Source organism: Gouania willdenowi, chromosome 12 (genome assembly GCF_900634775.1).
Source record: "Gouania willdenowi chromosome 12, fGouWil2.1, whole genome shotgun sequence".
Lineage (NCBI taxonomy): Eukaryota > Metazoa > Chordata > Actinopteri > Blenniiformes > Gobiesocidae > Gouania > Gouania willdenowi.
The window spans coordinates 8,295,326-8,317,161 of record NC_041055.1 but is presented as its reverse complement, the minus strand read 5'-3'; the positions used below and the strand labels follow the sequence as shown (position 1 = coordinate 8,317,161).

At 39.0% G+C, this 21,836-nt stretch overlaps 1 protein-coding gene across 12 annotated transcripts in view; it reads left to right on the top strand.

Annotated features, from left to right (window-relative positions):
- The window catches only part of tnca (tenascin Ca), a 73,875-nt gene that overhangs the window by 13,826 nt on the left and 38,213 nt on the right, over positions 1-21,836 (top strand). For 5 of the 12 annotated variants that reach the window (XM_028462202.1, XM_028462199.1, XM_028462203.1 and 2 more), the window contains exon 1: positions 8,876-9,160. The gene's annotated coding sequence lies outside the window, so the exon portion shown is untranslated. Of the gene's footprint in view, positions 1-8,872; positions 9,161-21,836 lie in introns of those variants that run through there. The other 7 variants (XM_028462196.1, XM_028462198.1, XM_028462197.1 and 4 more) reach the window with 4 other exon arrangements.

Below are 21,836 nucleotides of genomic sequence, written 5' to 3'. Positions count from 1 at the left end.
AGCATAGAAGTGCTTTTCTAAAGAATTGTGTTTCCATGAATTAGAGGCAAAGCTGTTGTCGGCAGGATGAGTCGTTGGTGATGTGCTGCCAGTAAACCTTGTCTGTATGCCGACAGCATTTAAGAAGTAAAAATGATGGCTTGTCACCAGTGTTGGGGTATATTACTAAAAGAAAAGGTCATTCATTACTCTGTTACGGTGAAATTTATGGTTACCTCGTCTTTGACTTGAAAACACACTCTGTGGTGATAAATGATGAAGACCAGACAGGAGAGATGATGAAGTAATAAAAAATGATTTAATCTAAACTAAATAAAAAGGTACAAAGCGGGATAGACAAAGAAGTGGTCTCCTCTGGCCAGAGGAGATGCGCGAAGAAGGGACCAAAAGTTCCTTTCACACACATTTATACCCCACTGTCCCACCTCCCCCCTTCCACAGACAGCAAAGAAGAGACCGGGGGGGGAGGTCAGTCTGCCGGAGGTGACACCTCCGATGTCGGGGTGAAAGTTAGATGTGTGTGTGTGTGTGTGGGTGTGTGAGTGAGTGTGTGTGTACGTGTATATGGTGTGTGTGTGTGTGTATGTGATGTCTGGGGTGGGTTTGGACGTGCTCTGGCCTTCGAGATTAAACTGAGGCCAACTGACATTCCTTTAGAGAAGCTGTATTATGGGAGTATGGGTCCACTGACTTTGCAGGAAGAGGAAAAGACATCAGACAGGAGTGGAAAGTTACAAATTGGGGTATTAAGTTGAATGAGATCATAATACTATACATAATTAATCAATTTTGCCACCACAACTCATTACTTCTGGAAATTGTAGAGATTGTAGAGATTGCTTATTACTGCATTTGAAAAGTACTTTACGTTTTGTAATTAACCGTGTTGATACATGGACAAACATAGCCATAACATCAGCAACTTAGCCTGTCTGCAAGGTGTTTTTGAATTGATTGATTATTAATTATTTCTACTTTATTAATCCCACAACAGGAAAATTCATGTGTTACAGCCTCAACCAAACAAACTAGGAACTAGGAAATAAAAAAAAAAAAATGGCAATATAAAATTCAAAGGTTCACGAAATAAAACCAATTAAAAATGTTTTAAAGGACTGCCGCAGCATGATGACATTTGACCCTCCTGTGTCCCATAGCAGCTCAGAGTTTTGTTTACAACATGGCGGACACCGCGGGTGCTTTGTTTGCAAACCTTGCGATCAGTGCACGCTTGTCTGGATGTAAAGCAGTGGATTGAGCGGTGCTGTTCCAATCTGCTCCCCCCTCCCCAACAGAATCGGCGTCCCCTGGCCGCTATGGGAATGCGCATGCATTCGGCTTTCAGCGAAGGCGGAGTAACATTGTTAGATCATTTTAATGCCATATTCTACGTTGTTGGACTTTTAAATGCTTTTATTCCTTTTATTCTATCCTACCTGATGTATAACTTAGTGATTTACAACTGCCCTGTCCCTCCATGTTAAAGCGAATTTCCCATATTAAAGTGCATGTATTGAGTATTGTATGATTTATTTATTTATATATATCTAGATATATCATGTAGAACATCATAAATAATAACCCTGCTTAATTTGAGCAACTTTATTTTCTCATTCTTTAACTTATAGAGGGTGCGGAACATTTATCCACGTACCCCCTGTGACAATTTGCATACCCCTGGTGGTACGCGTACCCCACTTTGGGAACCTAGGCTTTAGAGCATGTTATTTGCCCCACAGAAGAAATTGAGGGAGGAAACATTAAATATTGTGTAAATATCAAAATTATTCAATCATAGATATCTCAGTCCTTCCAAAAATCAGAAGTTTTTGCAGGAGCTCACAATGTTCCCGTGCCAATGTCACACGAACCCCTGAGCAAGATTAAGTTTGTCATAGCACGTGACGGACGGTTCAGACGAAACCACTTTTATATCCTTTCCTCATTGATTTGGTCCTGGCACAAACATAATATGATCCTGTGGGTACATTGAATTATTCATTTGTGTTGTCAGCATAGCTATGGGATATTATTTTGTTGGCCCGAGGAAGTGTGTAGATTTTTAAAAAACTTGATGTCCCGGGATAGGTCCTTGGGGAACTCCACATGACATTTTCAGTTGAGCTACGGTACATCCTGTTTTTAACTTATCCTGTACATATTTAACTCAGTTAGGATCAATTTGTAAATCCTAATCTAATTAAATAAAATTCATGGATTGTGAAACTGTATTGAATTAAACAACCTTTTTTGTATATGTTTCAGACAAATCATGATACATGAACAATTTACATTATCTGATGCCTCTTTAAGTCTGTGTGGATAATAATGAACCAAGTGACATATTTATGAAGAGGACGTCGATGGGGTAAACTACAAAGGTTGTTTAGTCTTTGGTACTTAACAAAAGAAAATACAGCTTGAAGTGGAACGAAGTCCTGCACTCTCTTTCAAGTGGTTCATAGCAGACGTGGTGATGGAAAAACAGGATGCAGTCCAAATACTAATCATGACCCATCTTCTCTGTAGTTTTGCCAGTAATCTATTGAATTGGAAGGTTCAGTCATACAAAGTCAGTCTGAAATGCAATAATTCAGTTACTGTCACACATGAAAACTGGTTGAACTTCTTATCTTTAAAGTTTCATTCCATTCAAGTAAAATCTTCTTAAAGAGTAACTAAACCCCAAAACCACTTTTTTTCTCCTGAATACAAGTGTATTTGGGTATGAAGTAGTGTTGTTGATTGATCCTGGTCCAGCTCTGGACATTTTACTCAAAGTATTTCAATTTGGCATATTTTGTTGTAAAATGTCAGAGTGACTGCCTTCTATGGGTTGAAACCTGGCTATTACAATTGATTTTTGCTACTGGCTGAGAACAAGATCATGTGATGTTTTGGGATCATCTTACATCACAAACAAGCACTGTTAGCCCTGCCCCTTTTATAAAAACAAGCATGTGTGGGCTCTACAATCTGTTGTGAGTAGGTTGGATTGAGCGAAGAGTGAATAGAGAGGTACATTGAGTCATGAGCTAGCTAACGTAGCATAGATTGTTCATTGGAGATTTTATATTATAGACTGGGCGTGTCTTAACTGCTCCAGGAGCTCCTGATAAACCTGATAGCTTTACCTATTATCTCTCACTGACAATTTGAATGCTCACAAAGAATTCATGAAATTAGGTGTGGTATCCCCCAGGGTACGGTTTTCGGTCACATACTTTTTAACCTGCTTCCACTTTGTGGTGTAAATTTAAGGAGCATGATAAAAGATTATTACGGCTATTTTCCGCAGCTAAACCAGAATGAAACAGTTTTTTTTTCTGTTCTGGGCGCAACAAAGAGAAACTCCAATTTACAAAACTTTCACAAGAGATAATAAGAGTGTTTTTTTGATCTCCCGTATAAAGAGTAACTAAACCCCTGCTTTCTGCTGATTTGCCACTTTTCAAAAAATAACTTGATTATGGGCGTTACTGCTGTAGCAGTAAGACACGCCCACTCAGGTTGCCGGTCAGCGCTGTGCACAGAGATAGACGGTAATGCACACAATGATGTCTGTACTAAGCGTACTGCGCGCCTGCATCGGTAAAATCCACGATTGCATCGATTTTTTTTCATCAGTCCATCCATCGATCCATTTTCTGACCCACTTGTTCCTGTCTTCAGGGTCGCGAGGCGTTTTTTTCATGTTGTATTTCATTCTGTCCTGTGTTTCTGAGGCACATTGAATGCACCATCACTGCTGCACATTTTGTTTTGAACACGCAGGGAAGCACATTGGTACTGCAACAAAGTTATAAAAACATGGAGGTCCACGAGAGCTGCAGCAGTGCCGCAAATGGCTCCTCCGGTGTGTTGATGTGTCTTCTTTCACTGCAACTACCAAGTCAAATTCCTCGTATTGTTCTAAACTGTACGTGGCCAATAAAGCTGATTCTGATTCTGAGATGAGATGAGATTAATAACCATACCTTTCAAGTTTTGGATTTGAAATTTTCTGGCGCCTGCTCCGAGCCTTCCCACCACTCCAACTATGCTCCAGTATGCCATATATTTTAAGAAAATTGTACAGTAAATGTAAAATACACACTTGTCAACCACTTACTAAATGTAATTAGGTAATTAGAATCTGGTAGGCCTACCTTTGTTGACATTGAAATGCTGTGAACATTCCTACTAGGGCTTGGCGATATGGACCAAAACTCATATCTCAATATATTTTCTCAAAATGCTGATATATAATATAAATCTTGATAATTTTATTTAAATAAAGTCTGAACAGAAAGACAATTCTGGGTTAAATTTGCTGATGCAAAATGCCACACAGGCTCATTTATTAACAAACAGCTGCACAATATATGCCACTTTTGGCTTTTTCTAATTTAAGGGACAGCATGTGTGAGTAAGTTCTGTAGTGTGTAGTGTGGCTTGTTATGGGGAAGGTCTGGGTTAGGACACGGGTATTTTAATACAAAATAAGCTATTGCATATATATATATATATATACACACAATATTGTAAAATAGAAAACTCAATATACTGTATCTTGAATCTCGATATATTGCCTAGCCCTAATCTCTACATCATAAAACAGCCAAAATTTAATTATAAATGGATATATGAAGCACATGTGTTTATTTAATATGCTTAGTTTATATACAAGTCAACACATTGCATATTTACTGTTAATTTCACGTTGCTTGTCTTTAAGTTGGACATTAATTTCTCTTGCTCACTCATGTTGTTCTCTGGTATTCACTAATGACTTATTAGACACATTTGTTACAGACTTTACATCCTTTAACACTTTTATAAATCAGTGTATATTTGTGGCGCTTGTGATTGGATGATTTTTCATGGTGACTACGTGGTTCCTTCCGCTGTGGGAGACGTTAAAATCTCAGTTATTAATTTATCTTTTAATAATTATTACACTAAAATCCGGGATATTTTCGGTAAAATACTAATACGGGAAGGTGGCGTGAAAGAGGGGTAAAATACGGGAGTTTCCCGGCCAAAACGGGATACTTGACAGGTATGTTTATAACACACATAAAAACTTTAATTCAGGCGCAGAAAGATGGTAAACTTGAAAAGATGGGGGTGGTTGATAAAGAATGCCATGCTGCTAACCCTTACACAAAGCGAGGGGCTCACTCGTATCGAGCGCCGCTGCAGTTAAATTGTAATAGCCGACGTTCAACCCTTAGAGGCCAGTATAACTGACATTTTACAACTAATGCAAAATTAAAATACTTTTACTAAAATATGAACAGTGGGACTAGGATCAATCAACCCAAATACATATGTATTCAGCAGAAAAAAGGGTTTGGGGTTTAGTTACTATTTAAAAACTTCTTTTTTTTTTTTTTTTTTTTTTTTTAAATCCATGGTATCAACTAATTAATCAACTAATAAGCTGTTCGTGTTTTCATTTTTTGCAATGTTATTCCATGTTGTCTTTCCTATGAAAGCATTTTGAATGTGCAATCACTTAAAAAATCAGCAGCATAAATACACAAAATGACGAGAAAAAAAAACCTCAAAAAACATACAAAACTATAGAAAAATACACCAAATTGTTCAAAATTACACAAAAATATACACATGATGACAGAAATACACATAAATGTATAAAAATGACTCCAAAAACACACAAACTTTTGTTATTTACTGTAGTGATGCTCAAATGTTGATAATGTGTCAATAATCACATTTTTGTGGCCCCCGCTGTGATCCAAGTGACCATTTTTCAGATCCTGGACAACTCACTGCTCTCCCAACATTGGTTTACATTTAAGTTTAGCTGAATACTTCTCCTTTTTTTCATTTTAGACATTCACAAAATAAAAATGTATAAAGTCAGTATTAATCCTATCGTCGGCCATTTGCAAAAAATCTATATAATTCCAACTCCAGCAGTCGAAGCCTGGCTGGTCCCACATGGTGAACTCTTTTAAAGGAGAGGACTTATAGTGTTAAGTGTTTAGCTTCTTTGCAGGTAGTCATTCCTCAGGCTGTCTCATCGTGAACCAAAGTGTCATTTCTTTGTTATATGTTATATGTTATATGCGACCCCAGGCACACCGCTTCGCTCGTCCCCTCCGACCCCCGGTGAAGGGGGCCGGCAACGGTGGCAAGGCAAGGGAGTAGGGGGAGCGCCTCCAATGCGGCGAGTCGGGCCGAGTGCTGGGTCTCCGGTGGCGGGGAGAAGAGTGCGGCTGTGACAGCTGCTCCTCCACCCCATAGACTGTAGCCGCGGCGTGAGCACCCCAGCCCTGAGAGCCAATCCTTATCCCGAAGTTACGGATCTGACTTGCCGACTTCCCTTACTAAAGAATCAACATTTAACTGAACTATTGCGCCGATTAGTGCACCATTAACCCAACACGAAACTACCATATTGTGCTCTTTTGGCTATAAGCAGAGGCTAACTCATTTCATCTGCCCACAGCAATGGCGCCGGGTCAGGAAATGCCCATATGTTGTAACGTCACATGGGAACTATATATATCCGAGCCTGTGGTCACGTGATTGCCATAAAGTGAAACGTTCTCCAGGTCACATGACCTGGTCTCCTCCAAACTTACATAGCTGGTATTTCAAGGGGGAAGCCCCGCTCGGAGCATTGATACTGTCAAGCGCTGTATATTGGCCTGGGGAATAATTTAAAATAACTCATATGGGTCAACTCTTTACGTCAAGTCCACGGTGTGCCTTTAAGGAAAACATTTGATTTGAAGAGCAATGAGAGGACACGCCAATATGTGCTGTTTTTTTGCTGAGACTCTTTGGATTTCCTGGCTTGTTTACAAGACTCCCTGCTTTTTAAATGAAACGTGACAAATCTGCTTAGCCGCTCTGTTGTGCTGTTAGATTATTCAGGATTTATGTTTGAGGGCATAAGGTCCCTGGTGTAGGTTTGAAGGGGATCGAGACCAGGCATGAATCCAAAAATTTTAATTTTTTCACTGGCTTGATCTCAAATCAAACTGAGCCAAAGGAAAGCTTGTGCAGGTTTTTATTCTGTGACACTGTAGAAACTGCCTTGATTTTCCACCCAAACCTACACCAAATTAACTATGCAAATAAATTACTGTGGCGACCTCAGAATAACATAAAAGCTACAAGGACATCTCAAAAGTGATAGAGAGCAAACATTAAAGACTACGCTGAAGCCATCCAGGGACCAATAACTAAAATTAATTTAGTTAACTAATGCCAAGTGGTTTTTACCCCATATAATAAAATTAATAGATAAGTACTGCCCATCAAAATACTTTTTATTGGATATATTATTGGGTACTACTCTAATTTGTCATGTTTGGTCATATTTTGATGGCAAGTGCTTTTTATTGGGTATATAGTAAATGTCACCTGGCGTTAGTGATGTTGGTATTTTAGCGATAGTTTTCTATGGTTATTGAGGATAGAAATTTCTTTTAAGGTGCAAATGATCATGGTACTGTGATCAGGATCACTGATCCAGATAACTGCAAACATCTGGCAAAGAGCTTTCTCTCTGAGTGCTCTTGTATATTTATATTCCTTTTGAGTTGAAAAGTATGTCCACAATGAAAGTCAAATAAAAGCGTGGTTTTTTTTTTTTGTCTTCTTTTTTTTTTGTCTTCATTTCTTTCCAAAAATTATGTATCTATCGTTAATGAGAAACCATTATTATATTTTTTTTTTATCATGAACACTGACTATTGTCTCATATCTACTACCATACCATCTAATACCAATATCAAACATCACACTATGAAACTGCACATGTGTGAAAGTTCTTAATAATCCTGCTCATGGTTATGGTATTCCAGTAAAAGAGAATGGACTTTGAGTTTTCCTTGGATATATTTTTGGCTTGTTTAGGTCTACAGGTCAGGTATTGAGTGCTGCCATCCAGTGCTCCTCAGAACTGCCACACATAGGGAAACATTGAAGGATGTAACATTATAACAGCCTTACAGTGTGCACCAAAGCACTCAATGGTTTTTGCCACCTTTGTGCTCCATGTGACGTTTTTAAATCTTAAACGATGCATTTCCCTGGTTTCGCAGACTCACTTTAAAGACTTAATCTGATACTTGCCTTATCCTGATCTAATTACACTAAGAACCATTGAGACTGCTTCGTCCGTATGGTGACAGTCTCCCTTAGCAGAGCTTTTAATTGTTGTTGCATTCATGCTACCGGTCACATGACAGGTCGCATTTATTTCGACACATTGGCTTTAAAAAAGCAAAAAAAAATCCTTGTTTCTTCTTTGCATCTGGTTACCGTGAAAAATGTGTGAATATGTAATTGTTTCTGTTGAACAACTTTTCCTTCACAAAACTAGAGATTTATTTACATTTTCACATTTTATTTGTGATTTCTGTAAAACGATTGGAAAGTTAGTCATTGTATCTTCAGTTTGGAGTCATTAGACTTTACTCTAAACCCTTTGATAGATTCCCCCTGTTTTTTTAATGCAGGATTTGTGCAACAAATGGGAAAAATTCGGGGTAATTTCCACTTGTACGGCATGACAGTTTCAGGCCACTATTCCCAAAGTTCTGCTCACGCTCTGCACACTCAATACTAAAGTGTAACTGCACAGTTAATCTAGCTGAGGTTTAATGTCTATCTGTCCGCCTGCTCTCACATTTCCACTTATTGCCCGGCTTTCCCCTCTAATTTCTCTGTGCGACCACAAGCGCCACTCACTCTATCATGACGCACAGCAGCAGCAGCGGCGGTGGTAGTGGCGTCTTATTGAAAGGCAGCAGCCTATTGCTCTGCATCCATTAGCTACAGTGGGAGGGAGGCAAGACGGGTCAGTGGAGGGAGGGAGACGCAAAAGGCAAGCTGCTGGCTATTTAAGGGCTGAAGGTTTTAAAGCTATTGGGGAGCTGACCCATACACTGCTCACATTTTAAAGACATCATTTCCCTTTCTCTCTTCTTTCTCTCTCTCTCGTTCTCTGCTTTATTTGGACTCTCTCTCTCTCTCACTGTTGCAGAAAGGGAGCAAATCTCCCAGCCTGAGCTCTAGCCGGTCTCTGAGGGAAAGATAAGCAGTTGGTTGAGGAGGCTGCAAGAAGACGAAGAGGTGGATGTTCTTGTGTCAACTTGAAGAGCTCACGATTCCTGCCGAGCTAAAGGTAGACCAGGTAAAGACTGTTTTTACTCTCTTCACATAGCAGACATTATATATCCTCTAATTGGAAGCTCAGTCCTTGTGTATATCCTGGCATTGGTTTTTAATGTATCGTGGCTAGCTGTTTGGTCCTGTATTTACATCACAAGGTTGATTAAGGAAATGCAGACAATCTGCTAATGTGGGCACAGAGAGGGAAAAATCCTCCAGCTAGTCCATTCGCTCTGCCTAATTGAAACCCAAGTCTGCTTCACAATTGAATCAACTTGATTTTGATGTGTTTTCCCTGTGGTGGGTTTGAATGACCTGCAGGTGAGAGGCTGTTAGTGAGCGTCGGACCTGTATCAGGCTGGTTATGAACATGGATAGATGACACGACACATTTGTTGTCCCATCTTCTGTATCGAGGTGCTTTTTGCCAAAAGGGGAGATATTTTATTAATTCGTTAAACTTTACAACCAATTCAACCTCATAATTGCATAAGATATTGCATAGTTTTTAAGTTTCTACACCCAGAAGCAACTTTGCAGCCAAGCTTTGTAACCTTTTACACTCAATCTGATTTAAATCTTTGGTAACACTTTGCTCGAAGTGTTATACATAAGGCTGACATTATGCTGTCATTATGACATGACACCAGTGACGTGCTGTGACCACTAGGGTTGGGTAGGCACGTTGCAAATCGAGACCACCAATGACAATTTCATATGTTTCTGCTGTCAAGTGTTAATTCAATTAAATTCAACTTTATTTGTAAAAAGCAATTTACAACACAATTAGAAACACAGAAACATGGAGAAAATGACAACAACAACAACTCGGAGCAGCCTTGGTGAGGAGCATCCACAAAGCCAATCCTTCCTTTCACTGTAGAAAATATGAACAATTTTCTGACCTTACCTTTGCTAAACGTCTGGTAGCTCAGGTGTTAGAACCTAGCAGCAGCGGTCACGTGGGATCAATTCACTAATGCTCTGTGAACTTACGTATAGCATTTAGCATAGCACGGTTACGTCCAAAGGCAGCGTAGAGAGCTGCCTTTTTCCGAAAATGGTTTTCATCTTGGGGAACTGACTGCGCATGCGCAAACACATAAAGACACGCTATGGGAACTGAGGCAGAGCAGCAATGTGCTTTTGGGAGGGGGTGTGGCCTCCTCCTGCCTTACAGCGGAGTGAGACTGCAGCCGTACCAGGAAATAGCGCTGTTTAGTAATTTGGGCTATGAAACGCACAAAACACTTTAAAACTTATAGGTACTGTAGGCTATTGGAAATAAAATAAAAAAAAAATTATAATTATAATTATATTATAATTAAAAGAAATAATCAAAATATCAATTCACCCTAGGCGCTGCCTACCTTGCCTACCCTGACTGCAGGTCACTTCATGACACCTGTCATTAGCATGAATGAGGTGTGATGAAGGCTGTCATTAAGTGTTGTTCGTTATCCTAACCTTCACCCTAGCCCTACCTAACCCCACTAGATCCCTCCATCTAACGCAAAAAATGCCAACATACATCCAAAGGTGTCATAATTTAGCGAACGACACTTCATGACACCTTATTTATGCTATTGACAGATAATGACAGTGTAATGTCAGCCTTTAAAAATAAAACTTAAATTAAAGTGTTACCAAATATTTTCAATCTAAAACTGAAAAAAGCAGTTTTTTTCTAATTTTACACAAATGAACCCTTTAACATCCTGTGGCCTCTTCAAAACCTTTTTTTGTGCTCTATTTTAAATCAAAGCCTTGTAACTTCTGATAAAACTCCAATTCACAAAACCTGAGACAAAATGTAAGGCTTTCCCATGTTCTCCAAAGGCTTAAAGGGGATCGACAACAATAAAAAGAAAATGGGTTTTACTTTTTAAGCCTATTCCAGGATGGATGGTAATGGGTTGGTATGCTTTACTTAAGAGCGACTTGGTTTGATGGGGAATGATACTTCATAATTTAGTTTGACTGCACTTTTTAAAGTACACTGAAAAATATTGACAATGTCACAAATGTTGCTGATTTGATTTGACCTCTAACTGAAACGTCATTGTTCACCCTCTTCTTGCAGTGTAAAGCAATATGTGCGGTTCTCTTTAGAAGTCAGTTTTAGAAAATAAATAAAATAAAATAAAAGACGAATCTAATATGAAGCTATTTGCAGCAAAAGTTACAGAAAACACCAAGGGTAGGGGTGTTGAAACTCGAGTGTTGGAGCATCTAAAGCGTGCAGGATTGCATCCTTCTCTGTCTGAGGCAACGAATATCTCTGAGGGACAGCTGCTTTCAGAGCTGATGTTCTCCCCTTGGGGGTTCGTCCTGCATGTTTCCCTCTGTGTGACCTTGACACCAAACCAAGGACAAGGGCTGATCGTAACTCATATTCAAGCAGCTCCTGAGTTTTCAGGAAAACATGTTGGGTTTTTTTTCTCTGTAAGGAGACCTTGTGCCTGAGAGCAAGATTCAATGGTGTTATTGGTGTTGCATGCTTGTGCTGTGTGAGCTCTGTGACTGGCAGCATGTCGGACCTTTAACGCTGTAAATCTGTAAAGAATCAGGTGTGTTGAATGTGAGCACAGATGTCTTCGAGCTCTTAATTCTGGGTTTGAGCGACTGCTACTCGACGAGTCTCAGGCTGAAGCTTGCAAAGCCTCACTGATCATTTTGCAGCCATGAGTATTGATGACTGTGCTCTCTCTGAGTTTGAATGCAGGTCCCAGCCTTTCTGATTTCCCAAAACAGTGTAAAAACTATGATGTAAGATTAACCGGGGTGAATTGAGTGGGTTGGGTTGAGTGGAGGCATATACAGTATGTTAACAGGTGGCCAAAACTGGTCCGAAAGTGGCAAAAACATGGCAAGAAAAGAGTGAAAAGTGACTAAAATGGTCTAGAGTCTAGAGTGGCCAAAACATTGATAAATAAAGAGGAACCAGGTGGTATTTAATGGCAAAGGGTAGCTTAAATGGGCAAAATGTGCCAAACAATAGTGAAAAAAGGCAGAAATGTGGAACAAAAAGATTTATTTATTTATTGGGCAAAAGGTAGGTCATTGGGATGAAACGTGGCCACATTATTTAAAGAAAGGACAAATATTGGATAAAAGTGTCAAAAAGAACTTGCAAAAATTGACAAAAAATTTTATTTTTTGGTAAACGGTAACTAAAGTCTGAAAAAAGTTTTGAAAAGGGGCAAAAATGGGACAAAGGAAGTTGCAAAATGGCCAAAGTCAGAAGGTGAAAAGGGGTTACAAAGTTTCCCTCTTTCACTCTGAGCATCACTGCATTAATAACAGCTTCTACTCAGTGTCGCTGATAATGTCGTGAGCTGCTCTGGACAGAAAATGCCAGGGCTGAATTTTGGTCCCAGTCCACCCCTGGTGACGTGTCCAGGATGGATCTGGAATGGTCGCCATCTTCTTTTGACCCCAATGACTGAATTAATCCTTATTAGTTCAGAAAGAAATTCTGAGTTTTTTTTCTGCAATATTTTTCATCTTTTGATATGTTATTCATTAACATTTGAGGGCCATTGATGTTAAATATCTTAGGCCCATTTCACAGTATCCTCTAGGACAGTTTGACTTGATTTTTACATTTTTTATTTGTCCAAAACCCAAATTTTAACCAGCAAGTAAGAATTCCCTGACATTTTTAAATCATTGTTACAAGCACAATTGTTGTGTGCACTGTACTATTCATGCTAAGCAGAGATTAATGATGTTTTTGTACAAGAAAGAGGTGTGGCCTATCTATAATTTTACCTTGAGCTGTGTTGTCCAACTTAGCAACTTTTTAGACCTGTCTACGCTGTAAAAACGATCAATTATCTATTTTGGTCAATGGAAGAAGAAGCGAGGCTTTCACCTTTATTTATTGTCATTTATGTTTACACATAAGACATTTTTGTTCTCTGCATTTGACCCATCCCTTGAGGAGCAGTGGGCAGCCGGTTGAGGGACTTGTTCAACATCCCACAGTGATGGCCCGGGTGAGATACGAACCGGCAACCCTTTAATTACAAGCCCGTCTTTAACCACTAGGCCACCACGGCCCCACCATCGTTCATAGTTTACTAACTTATCTTAAAATAAGTATTTTAAGAATTTTTAGCACAACAGCTGGAGTTCAGCTTTCCCAGAATGCTTTGCAGAGTTTTGATTTCAAACTGGATATGAACAAAAACAGAGGTTTATTGTTTTAAAGGGATCCTCTAAAAATGTGACCTAAGACCATTGAAATGTACTTATTGGAAGATATATGCTGAAAAAAACACATTATTTTGCACCATATTCATTTTATTAACTTTTAAATATGGACGACTTTACCGTTACAGAACCCACCATCTTTAAACCACTTGATTACTGCCTGTAAACATCTTATTGTTTTCTATTAGAGTCAACCATTCAGCCTGCTTTTTAGATCATTTAATCAGCTTTCTCGGTCGAAAATGCCAACTTGTGCCGCTTTTGGTAGCTCTAAATATATTGGAAAAGTTAAAGATGTCGATGTAACACTGTTTTTTTTTCTCTCTGCTTCATTATCTACTACGAGACTGCAGAGTTGGAACTGTCGCCCCATGCAGTCATAAATTATTGTTCGGGTCTTTAGGTAAACAAAAGACGGTTACAGCGACATCTTTAACTTTGCCTGATTATTTAGAGCAACCAAAAGCAGCACAAATTGGCATTTTGACTGAAAAAGCTACTAAATGACCTCCTAAAAATCAGGCTGAATGCTTCAATAGAAAACAATGGGATTTTTTTTGTGTGACGCCTTCGATCACGTAATTTTAAGATGGTGGAACACATGCTCTAAAACAATAAAGTAATCCCATTTCTAAAAGTTAATAAAAACGAAAATGATGCAAAATTATGCATTTTGTTAGGCTGAGATCTCATAAGGACATTTAAAAGGTTTTAGGCCACATTTGCAAAAAAACAGTGGAGGATCCCTGTGAACTTGGTCACTTCACATGCATGAGCGCATAGCGCAGTGGTACGTCACGTCCAGCTTTCAGTTTAGTTAGAAATTACTGCTTCATCCAGGTACCGACTATTGCCTGGCAACACCTGAGCCTTGTAGGTGTAGATTGGCGCTGAACTACACATGAAAATCCAATGATTAAGTATATTGGTAACTTATTTTTGTCTTATGTAGAAACGAACAGTTCTCCAACTTCTTCTGAGTAATGACATTTTTTCAGCCCTCCCCATCCCCCAAAAATTGGTAAAAATGTTTTGCCTTTATTGAAAAGAATTAAAAGTGTGACTATTATTCTTCAAAACTCAAAAACATAACATAAAATGTGCAATCAAAAAATGTAGAATAGTAATAATAAGGTAATAATGATAAATAATAGAGCAAAAACAATGATGTAGTAATGTCACCCTCCCCTAGGGGGCACGCCCCACAGTTTGAGAGCCACTAGTTTAAGGCAATAGGTTTTCCATGCTCAATTCTTGTAACCACAATGAGTTCAGGGGGAGAATGCAGGTTTATCCCTCCTTTTTTTAATCTAAAGTGGACTTTTCTGTGATCCATATATTGTCAAATGACTCTAAAGTCACCCATGAGAAGGAAGAGCAGTTATACGTGTTTGTTGGTTTTAGTAGAAGGTTAAGCTTTGGTTTGATTTTCAGGATATGTGGCAGGCAGCACTGAGAGGAAATATGTGACCTGCCAACGAGCCACCAAAGCTGCAGTTACTGTAGCGGCTACAGAAAATAGCTGCTGTTCACTTCCTGAGATGGCTTCCAGCTTTTAGGCTTTAGCACTTTCAAATCCATTGAAATTAAGTGTGAAACTTTAAACATGAGCCAATAATTGCACTCATTTGACGTATGGTGTCCAGACACAATGTAGCCCTCAGCATGATGCGGATGGTTAATGTCTTTGTTTGGTCGCCCCAAAGCAGCCAATCAGAGAGCTTCCCTCGAATCCTCATGCTGCAGCCGTCTGTTGTACTCAAGCTACAAAGCCCTGTTGTTTGACTGCAGGAACTCTTTTTACTTTTTTTGGGTTTTTTTTTTGTTTTTTTTGGGTCTTTGACTCAGCAAAACAGATGTTGTCTGTCCAGAGCCAACGTTCCCAGTTTCTCTTTTCCACGCAGGAAAGTTCCTTTCCTGCTGCCAGCATGTGGGGAGAGCACTAAAGCTACAGTGGCTGGATTGTAGCTTAGCGAAAAGGATATATTTAGTTCACTTTTATCTCCAAATTGTCTTCCCATGTCCTTCACTGTCAGGTCAGGGTGTCCTTGATCAACCCTGAGGTTCCATGTGAAAGTTACAAACCACTAAACTCTTCGACTCTAAAGAAGTGGCCATAGTGTGATAATTGGTGCCCCAAATGAAAGATCCCTGAACGCCATTCCCTCACTTTGGCACGAGTGGCTGCTTTGGATTTATTCCTAACGCTAATCAAGGATATAACTCTACCACACTGGTGCCTGTTAATGAATGGCTTGAATAATGATGTCAACTCTTATATTCATGCGCAGCGTAAGCATTAAAACAGGCTGGCATATTAATATAATACACAGTTATCCTTCTATGCAAAAAATAAAACAATATCATGCACTGGGGTCCTGGAGAACTTCTGTCCTGCATGTCTCCCTGCTTCAACACGCCTGAATCTAATGATGATGTTGTCCAGCAGCTCTGCAGAGCCGCAGGCTGCGTCTGAATAGTCCCTCCTATCTCCTTTCCTATCCACTTTTCCTTAACCCCATGGATGACGGCACAGGATTAAGGAAAGGAGTTAGGACGCGTTGGGTGAGGGTTAAGGGTAGGGGCAGCATTATCTGGTCACCTTTGGTAAAGGATGCATCAGTGTTTCCTAGGTTAAAGGAGGTTATAAAGGAAGCATTGAGCCTCCTTTCCTTTGCTTTAAGAGAATTGGCACGCTCCTTATCATGGCCGCCACTTAAACACTTCCGGGGTTGAAGAAAAGTGGATAAGAAAGGAGATAGGAGGTAATATTTGGACACAGACCAAGACCCAGCTTTGATTTCTAATTGGTCAAAACCTCCTTTAGCCTAGGAACCACTGATGCATCCTTTACCAAAGGAGACGAGATAATGCTGAGCCACAATTCCTTGCGGCAACAGCATTTAAAGGGCCACGCACACCCGAGCGCTAACGGAAACTCACGACAAAAGCAATAATTTGCCTTGAACAAATTTAAATAAATAATCTAAAACCCATATTTTATTATGTAAATTATAATCTGATAATGTGTCTGACATAAAACAGACACTCTGTGGTTCAAGAAAAGGGATAAGAGACACATGTTTTATTCAACATAATTCATATTTCTGAGTGAGAGGTGAGTGTGAGCTCCATTTAACCCGGTATCCTCTTTTCCTTTGATTTACATTCAAACCTTGTGATATTTTATATTATATCATCGGAAAGTGTTATAAATGTGCTTTTCGTCCATTTTGGAAATTTGTAGTTTTTTCACCTCAACAGACGTCACTAACCTTTTGAAGTGCGTCTGATCGTGTAAACAAACGTGATGGCCTTTTCCTTACTCCTCTCTTAACACCTTTCCTTAACCCCGTCATCCACGGAGTTATGGAAAAGTGGATAGGAAAGGAGATAGGAAGGATTATTCGGACGTAGCCAAAGGCTTTGTGTTTCTGTTGTTGTGTGTATTTTTGAAGTTATTTTGTGTGTTTTTTTATGTAATTGTTTATTGATGTTTTAATTGTGTGTGTTTTGGGAATCTTTTTGTGTGTTTTGTTTGTTTTTGAGTGGTTTTGCTTATTTTGTTGTAATTATGCATATTTTTGTTGTCATTATGCATGTTTTGGAGTCATTTGGTGTCTTTTGGAATAATTTTGTGTATTTTTGTTGTGACTATGTGCCTTTTGGAGTAATTTCTTTTGTTTTTGTTCTCATTTTATATTTTTTTCCGCATTTTTGTGTGATTTTGGAGAAATTTTTTATGGTCGTTTTTTTCTTGGGGGTTTGGGCACATATAATTAGACTCAGAGCTGCATGTGGCTGGTGGACCACTTGTCCTTTATTGCTTTTGGTATCTTGCTTTATACTATTAGATGAAACTTACATGCTCAGTTGCATCCATTGCAACAAAAAGACTTTTTTTTTTGTTTTTTTAAGCAGCATTAACTCACAAAAGTGTGGAATAAATGAATGGAACAGCTCATGAATCATCTCGAGAAAAGCACAAGATCTTCAAAGCTTTGACCTATTTTCTTAACACATCCTGTTGCACTGTGACATTAGTAAGTGTAAATATAGTATCTCAGTGTTTTCTGACCTTAAAAAGTAACCTCACCTGAAAATGAGCCGTGCCTGCTGAGAAGTGCCTCATTCTTTACCGCCATTACTGCAAGTTATCAGCACTGCGTCCTGTAAAGTTTCTAGAAAGAGATCAGAAACCATATGGAGATGACTTACACCTCCAGCCGTAACCAGATGTGTGCAAACTCATGAAACACGAGCTTGGGTTTTCAACCTGCGCCCCCACTGTCAGGTTAAAGAGTGAACCGTATGTTGAAGAAGACGAGTGAGGAGTTGGGAAAACAGGACGGTCGGTGGGGTGAGAAATTTAACTGCCAATGTCGCAGCTGCAGCGAAGCAAGAGCCTCGTGAAGACTTCCAGTAAAAGTCTTCCTCTTGATCTACGAGTTGATTTATAGAGAAATCAGCACTCCTTGTTTTTTAAACATGTCAGGAGAAAAGAAAATGAAGCCTTTAATGTCCACTCCGATTACAAGATGCACAGTGTTTGTTGGCTTTTAAATACACAATTCTGACAAAGGAAACTAGTGAAGTTTCATTGAAGTTTATTAGATTTTTTTACATGCATTTTTACCCAAACTTCCATAATAATACTCCTATTATGTCCAAAATGTTAGAAAGGGACAAAACTTGCCACTATGTGTAACAACAACAGTTTTTTAATCACGTTTCATTTGTTAATCTTAGGTTGTATCACACAGCTGCACAGTGATGTGGTTAGCACGTCCTGTGCTAACTTTTCTGTGTGGAGTTTGCATGTTCTCTGACTTCCTCCCACGGTTTAAAAGCATGCAAGTTCATTTGATTGGAGTTGCTGAAATGGACACAATGGCAACGTCAATCAACAGGATAAATAAATGTATGTTTTCTCCAGTTTTGCCTGGATTAAGTTCCATAAGTGTTAAGAGTTGCCATTTCCCAGTTGTAAGTATACAGGAACGTTTGTGTTTTTGTGCTTTGAATGGAAATAAATCATAGATATTCATGGAGTTTTTTTTGTTTTTGTTTTTTTTAAAAATATTTTTATTTATTTACATATTTAAATAATTTGTAGTGTTTTATCATTTCATTTTTAAATCATTAGCTATTTCGATTCTACTAGTAAATAAAGTAACTCTACATTTACGTCATCATCGACAACATGCAAATTCAGTTACAATGGCCCAATCTACATTATTTACAATATGTTTTCAGTTATTGTTTTGTTTTCTGCTTTAAGTAACACACAAAAAAACACACATAGTTACTCCGAAAACACCCAAGATGACTACAAAAACACATACTAATGAGAGACAAAATATCCAAAAAGACAGTCATTCATCCAATTTCTGACACGCTTGCTCCTTTTCAGTGTGGTGGTTGTCTGCTGCTGCCTAACACTGGCTTTCTTCGGGCGCTAGGCGGGGATACACCCTGAACAGGGCGCAACTCCATCACAGACAAAAATACCAATACCAGAATTTTTTTCTTAAAGAAAAAGATCAAAAATATAGAGAATAGAAAACAAAATGACCAATAATATAGTAAGCATCAACCCAAATACACAGAATGGTAGAAAAATAAACAAAAAAGCAACAAAAATACACAGAATAAGTCCAAAATGATTCCAAATTGCTTAGGGCAGGCACTGTGTACACACTGTTAGCTTCTTGTTTATGGTAAAGCATTTTGTAGAAAATGTATTTGGTATTATTGAAACATTTCTTGTAGAGGTTGTAACTAAGTATGAATTTGTTCATATCGCTTATTGGGAAACAAAATCTTCAGTTTAGCTTAAGTTAGCATTTTAAATCCAGGGTTATATGAGCTAAGTTTGTCGTTTTCACTGTTTATATTTTATTTTGTCTCCTCCTCCATGCATGTGAATATTTTACTAAGAGGGTACAGATGAGTTGACTCTACCGTGAGAGCAAGGAATGAAGTGTAATCCTAACAACATGAAGCAGAAAGGATGAGTTACGTAGGCTACATGTGTTTACATTTTTCATAGTCAAGGTGACCAATGTTAATACTTAGCAGAGCATTTTGTTCAACATCTAGTTTTTATTAAATAATCATCATCCCAATGAATATGTTCCAGGAGTCCTGAGGGGTCGTACTGGTGCATTCAGGTGCAGCACATGTTACATCTGCACTGGCTAATCATTGCTAATGCAGAGAGATGTGTTGCAAACAGAACTTTATTCAGAAATCTAAAAAATAATACAGTAAGATTAATAATAAGGAATTATAGTAGTTTTTACTCTTCTCTTGGTCAGGGAATATAATTTTTAAAAATGTATGTAGTATATCTGTATTTGTAAATAATAAGGTAACACTATACTTGAAGTTGTATTTACAGTAAGGCTGACATTACCCTGTCATTATTATGACATGACGCCTGTCATTAGCAAGAATAAGGTCATGAAGGCTGTCATTAAGTGTTGTTTGTTACCCTAACCTTAACCCTAACCCTACCTAGCCATAACCATAACCCTATACAGTACCTAACTCCACTAGGTCCCTTCACTTAACCGAAAAAATGCCAACATAGCTCCAAAGGTGTTGTAATTTAGCGAATGACACTTAATGACAGCCTTCATGACACCTTATTAATGCACATGACAGATAATGACAGCTTAATCTAAGCCTTATGTATTAAACTTCAAGTAAAGTGTTACCAGTAATATTTATTAATTTATCATTTATTCAATTTAGTTATTTATTTAATATTTTTACTAATAAAAATGGGGGAATAACACATGAGGTGGATTACTTCCAGCTTTGACTGACCGTGGGACTTTCCTGACCCCCCCCCCCCCCCCCCCCCCCCCACACACACACACACACACACACACACATAGTGGAGGATAATTGACAGACCAAAGTGATCACACAGAGTCATGGGTGTGGGAGGAACAATGACTTTATTTTGACACTGTATTGCATTTTATTGTGAAAAGAGCTAGCGTCCAGTAGCAACACAGCTGCTGGTCATTTAGCTTTTAGCAGTAGTTTTATTGGATATATCAAATACAACTGGATTCCAAGGCAATGCCTCTGGTTAACTTGCAACAGCCTCAATCCATTCCCATTTAAAGGTCCTATGTCATGCTATTTTTCACCAATCTCCATTTGTTCTAAGAACCCCAAAAACATAGTATTTGAGGTTTATTTTCCCAATCTCGCCTGTTTTCCAGATTTTTATCCTCTGAAAATTCACTTTCTGAGCAACTCTACACAAACAGGCTGATTTGCGGCCTTCTTATGCATATTCATGAGCGGGCGTGTCTATAGACGGGGCACTGACTTCCTCCTCCTCGCACGGTGACGTAGAGCCAGAGGACGGCCCCCCTCCTCCCACCCACTCTGTAGCCGAGCTCATGCTGCTTTATAAACACGAGACAGAGCGTGGGGCGGGGCGTTCGCCGGTACATAGAAAATGCATACATAGCACTGCGCGAAGGATGCTGAAATGCTTACGTGGGCGTGTCTGTTTACATGTCAATCACGGCAGAGAGCTTCCTGGAGGCGCGGCTTCTCCAGCTAAGTGCCGCGTCAAATTTGTCATCAAAGTGGGAACGCGTCATCAAATTGGAGCGAGGTGTTTGGGCTCACCCTGCAGTAAGAAAGGAGCAAATCACCCTCTAACTAACGATTGAGGGAATCAATGAAAAAAAACACTTTGGGCATGTGTATGACGCCCAGTACTCTTTATTACTAAAATGGAGTCTATCAAAGAGCAGTGCAGCAACCCAGTTACAATTAACACTGTTAGAGCACGGAGGATCACATAGCATGTGGAAGGGAGGTCGGGGCTTACCTCGGTGTTTACCCCAATCGCTGGTGATCCAGATTTTTTTTTACCAGGGATTTTGGACACAGCTTTCAAACACTGGACAGCTAAGGGAATTTCTTTGACAGAGATGTCCTCATCTTTCAATCAGGTTATGAAAAAATATGACATGTCAAAAAGAGATCTTTTCCAATATTTCCAGATTTGAGACTTTATTATGAAAGATACCTCTTTGCTCACTGATATGAATGTTGCAGTAATGGAGAAAAAAGTACTTCTCACTGATGGGGAAGCCTCCATTAGTGCCTTCTACAACAGTCTGAAGGTCTGCTCAAATGTTGACGCTCGGGCACTGGGATCTACCTGGAGAGAGAGCTAGGTGCAGTGATAACTGAGGAGATGTCGAAGGATACAGTATTTAGGACAATGCAATGAAAATATCAGTATGTAACCGGACAAGAGCGTTACAGCTTAAGATATTACACAGAGCACATGTTGCTCCAAACCACCTCTCCAAATATAGAATGGATGTCTCTTCGTTTTGCCTTAAATGTAAGATGTAGATGGGTGATCTTATTCACTGTTTCTGGTCTTGTGCTAAAATACAAACATTTTGGAGTGATATTTTATTTGAGATTCAGAA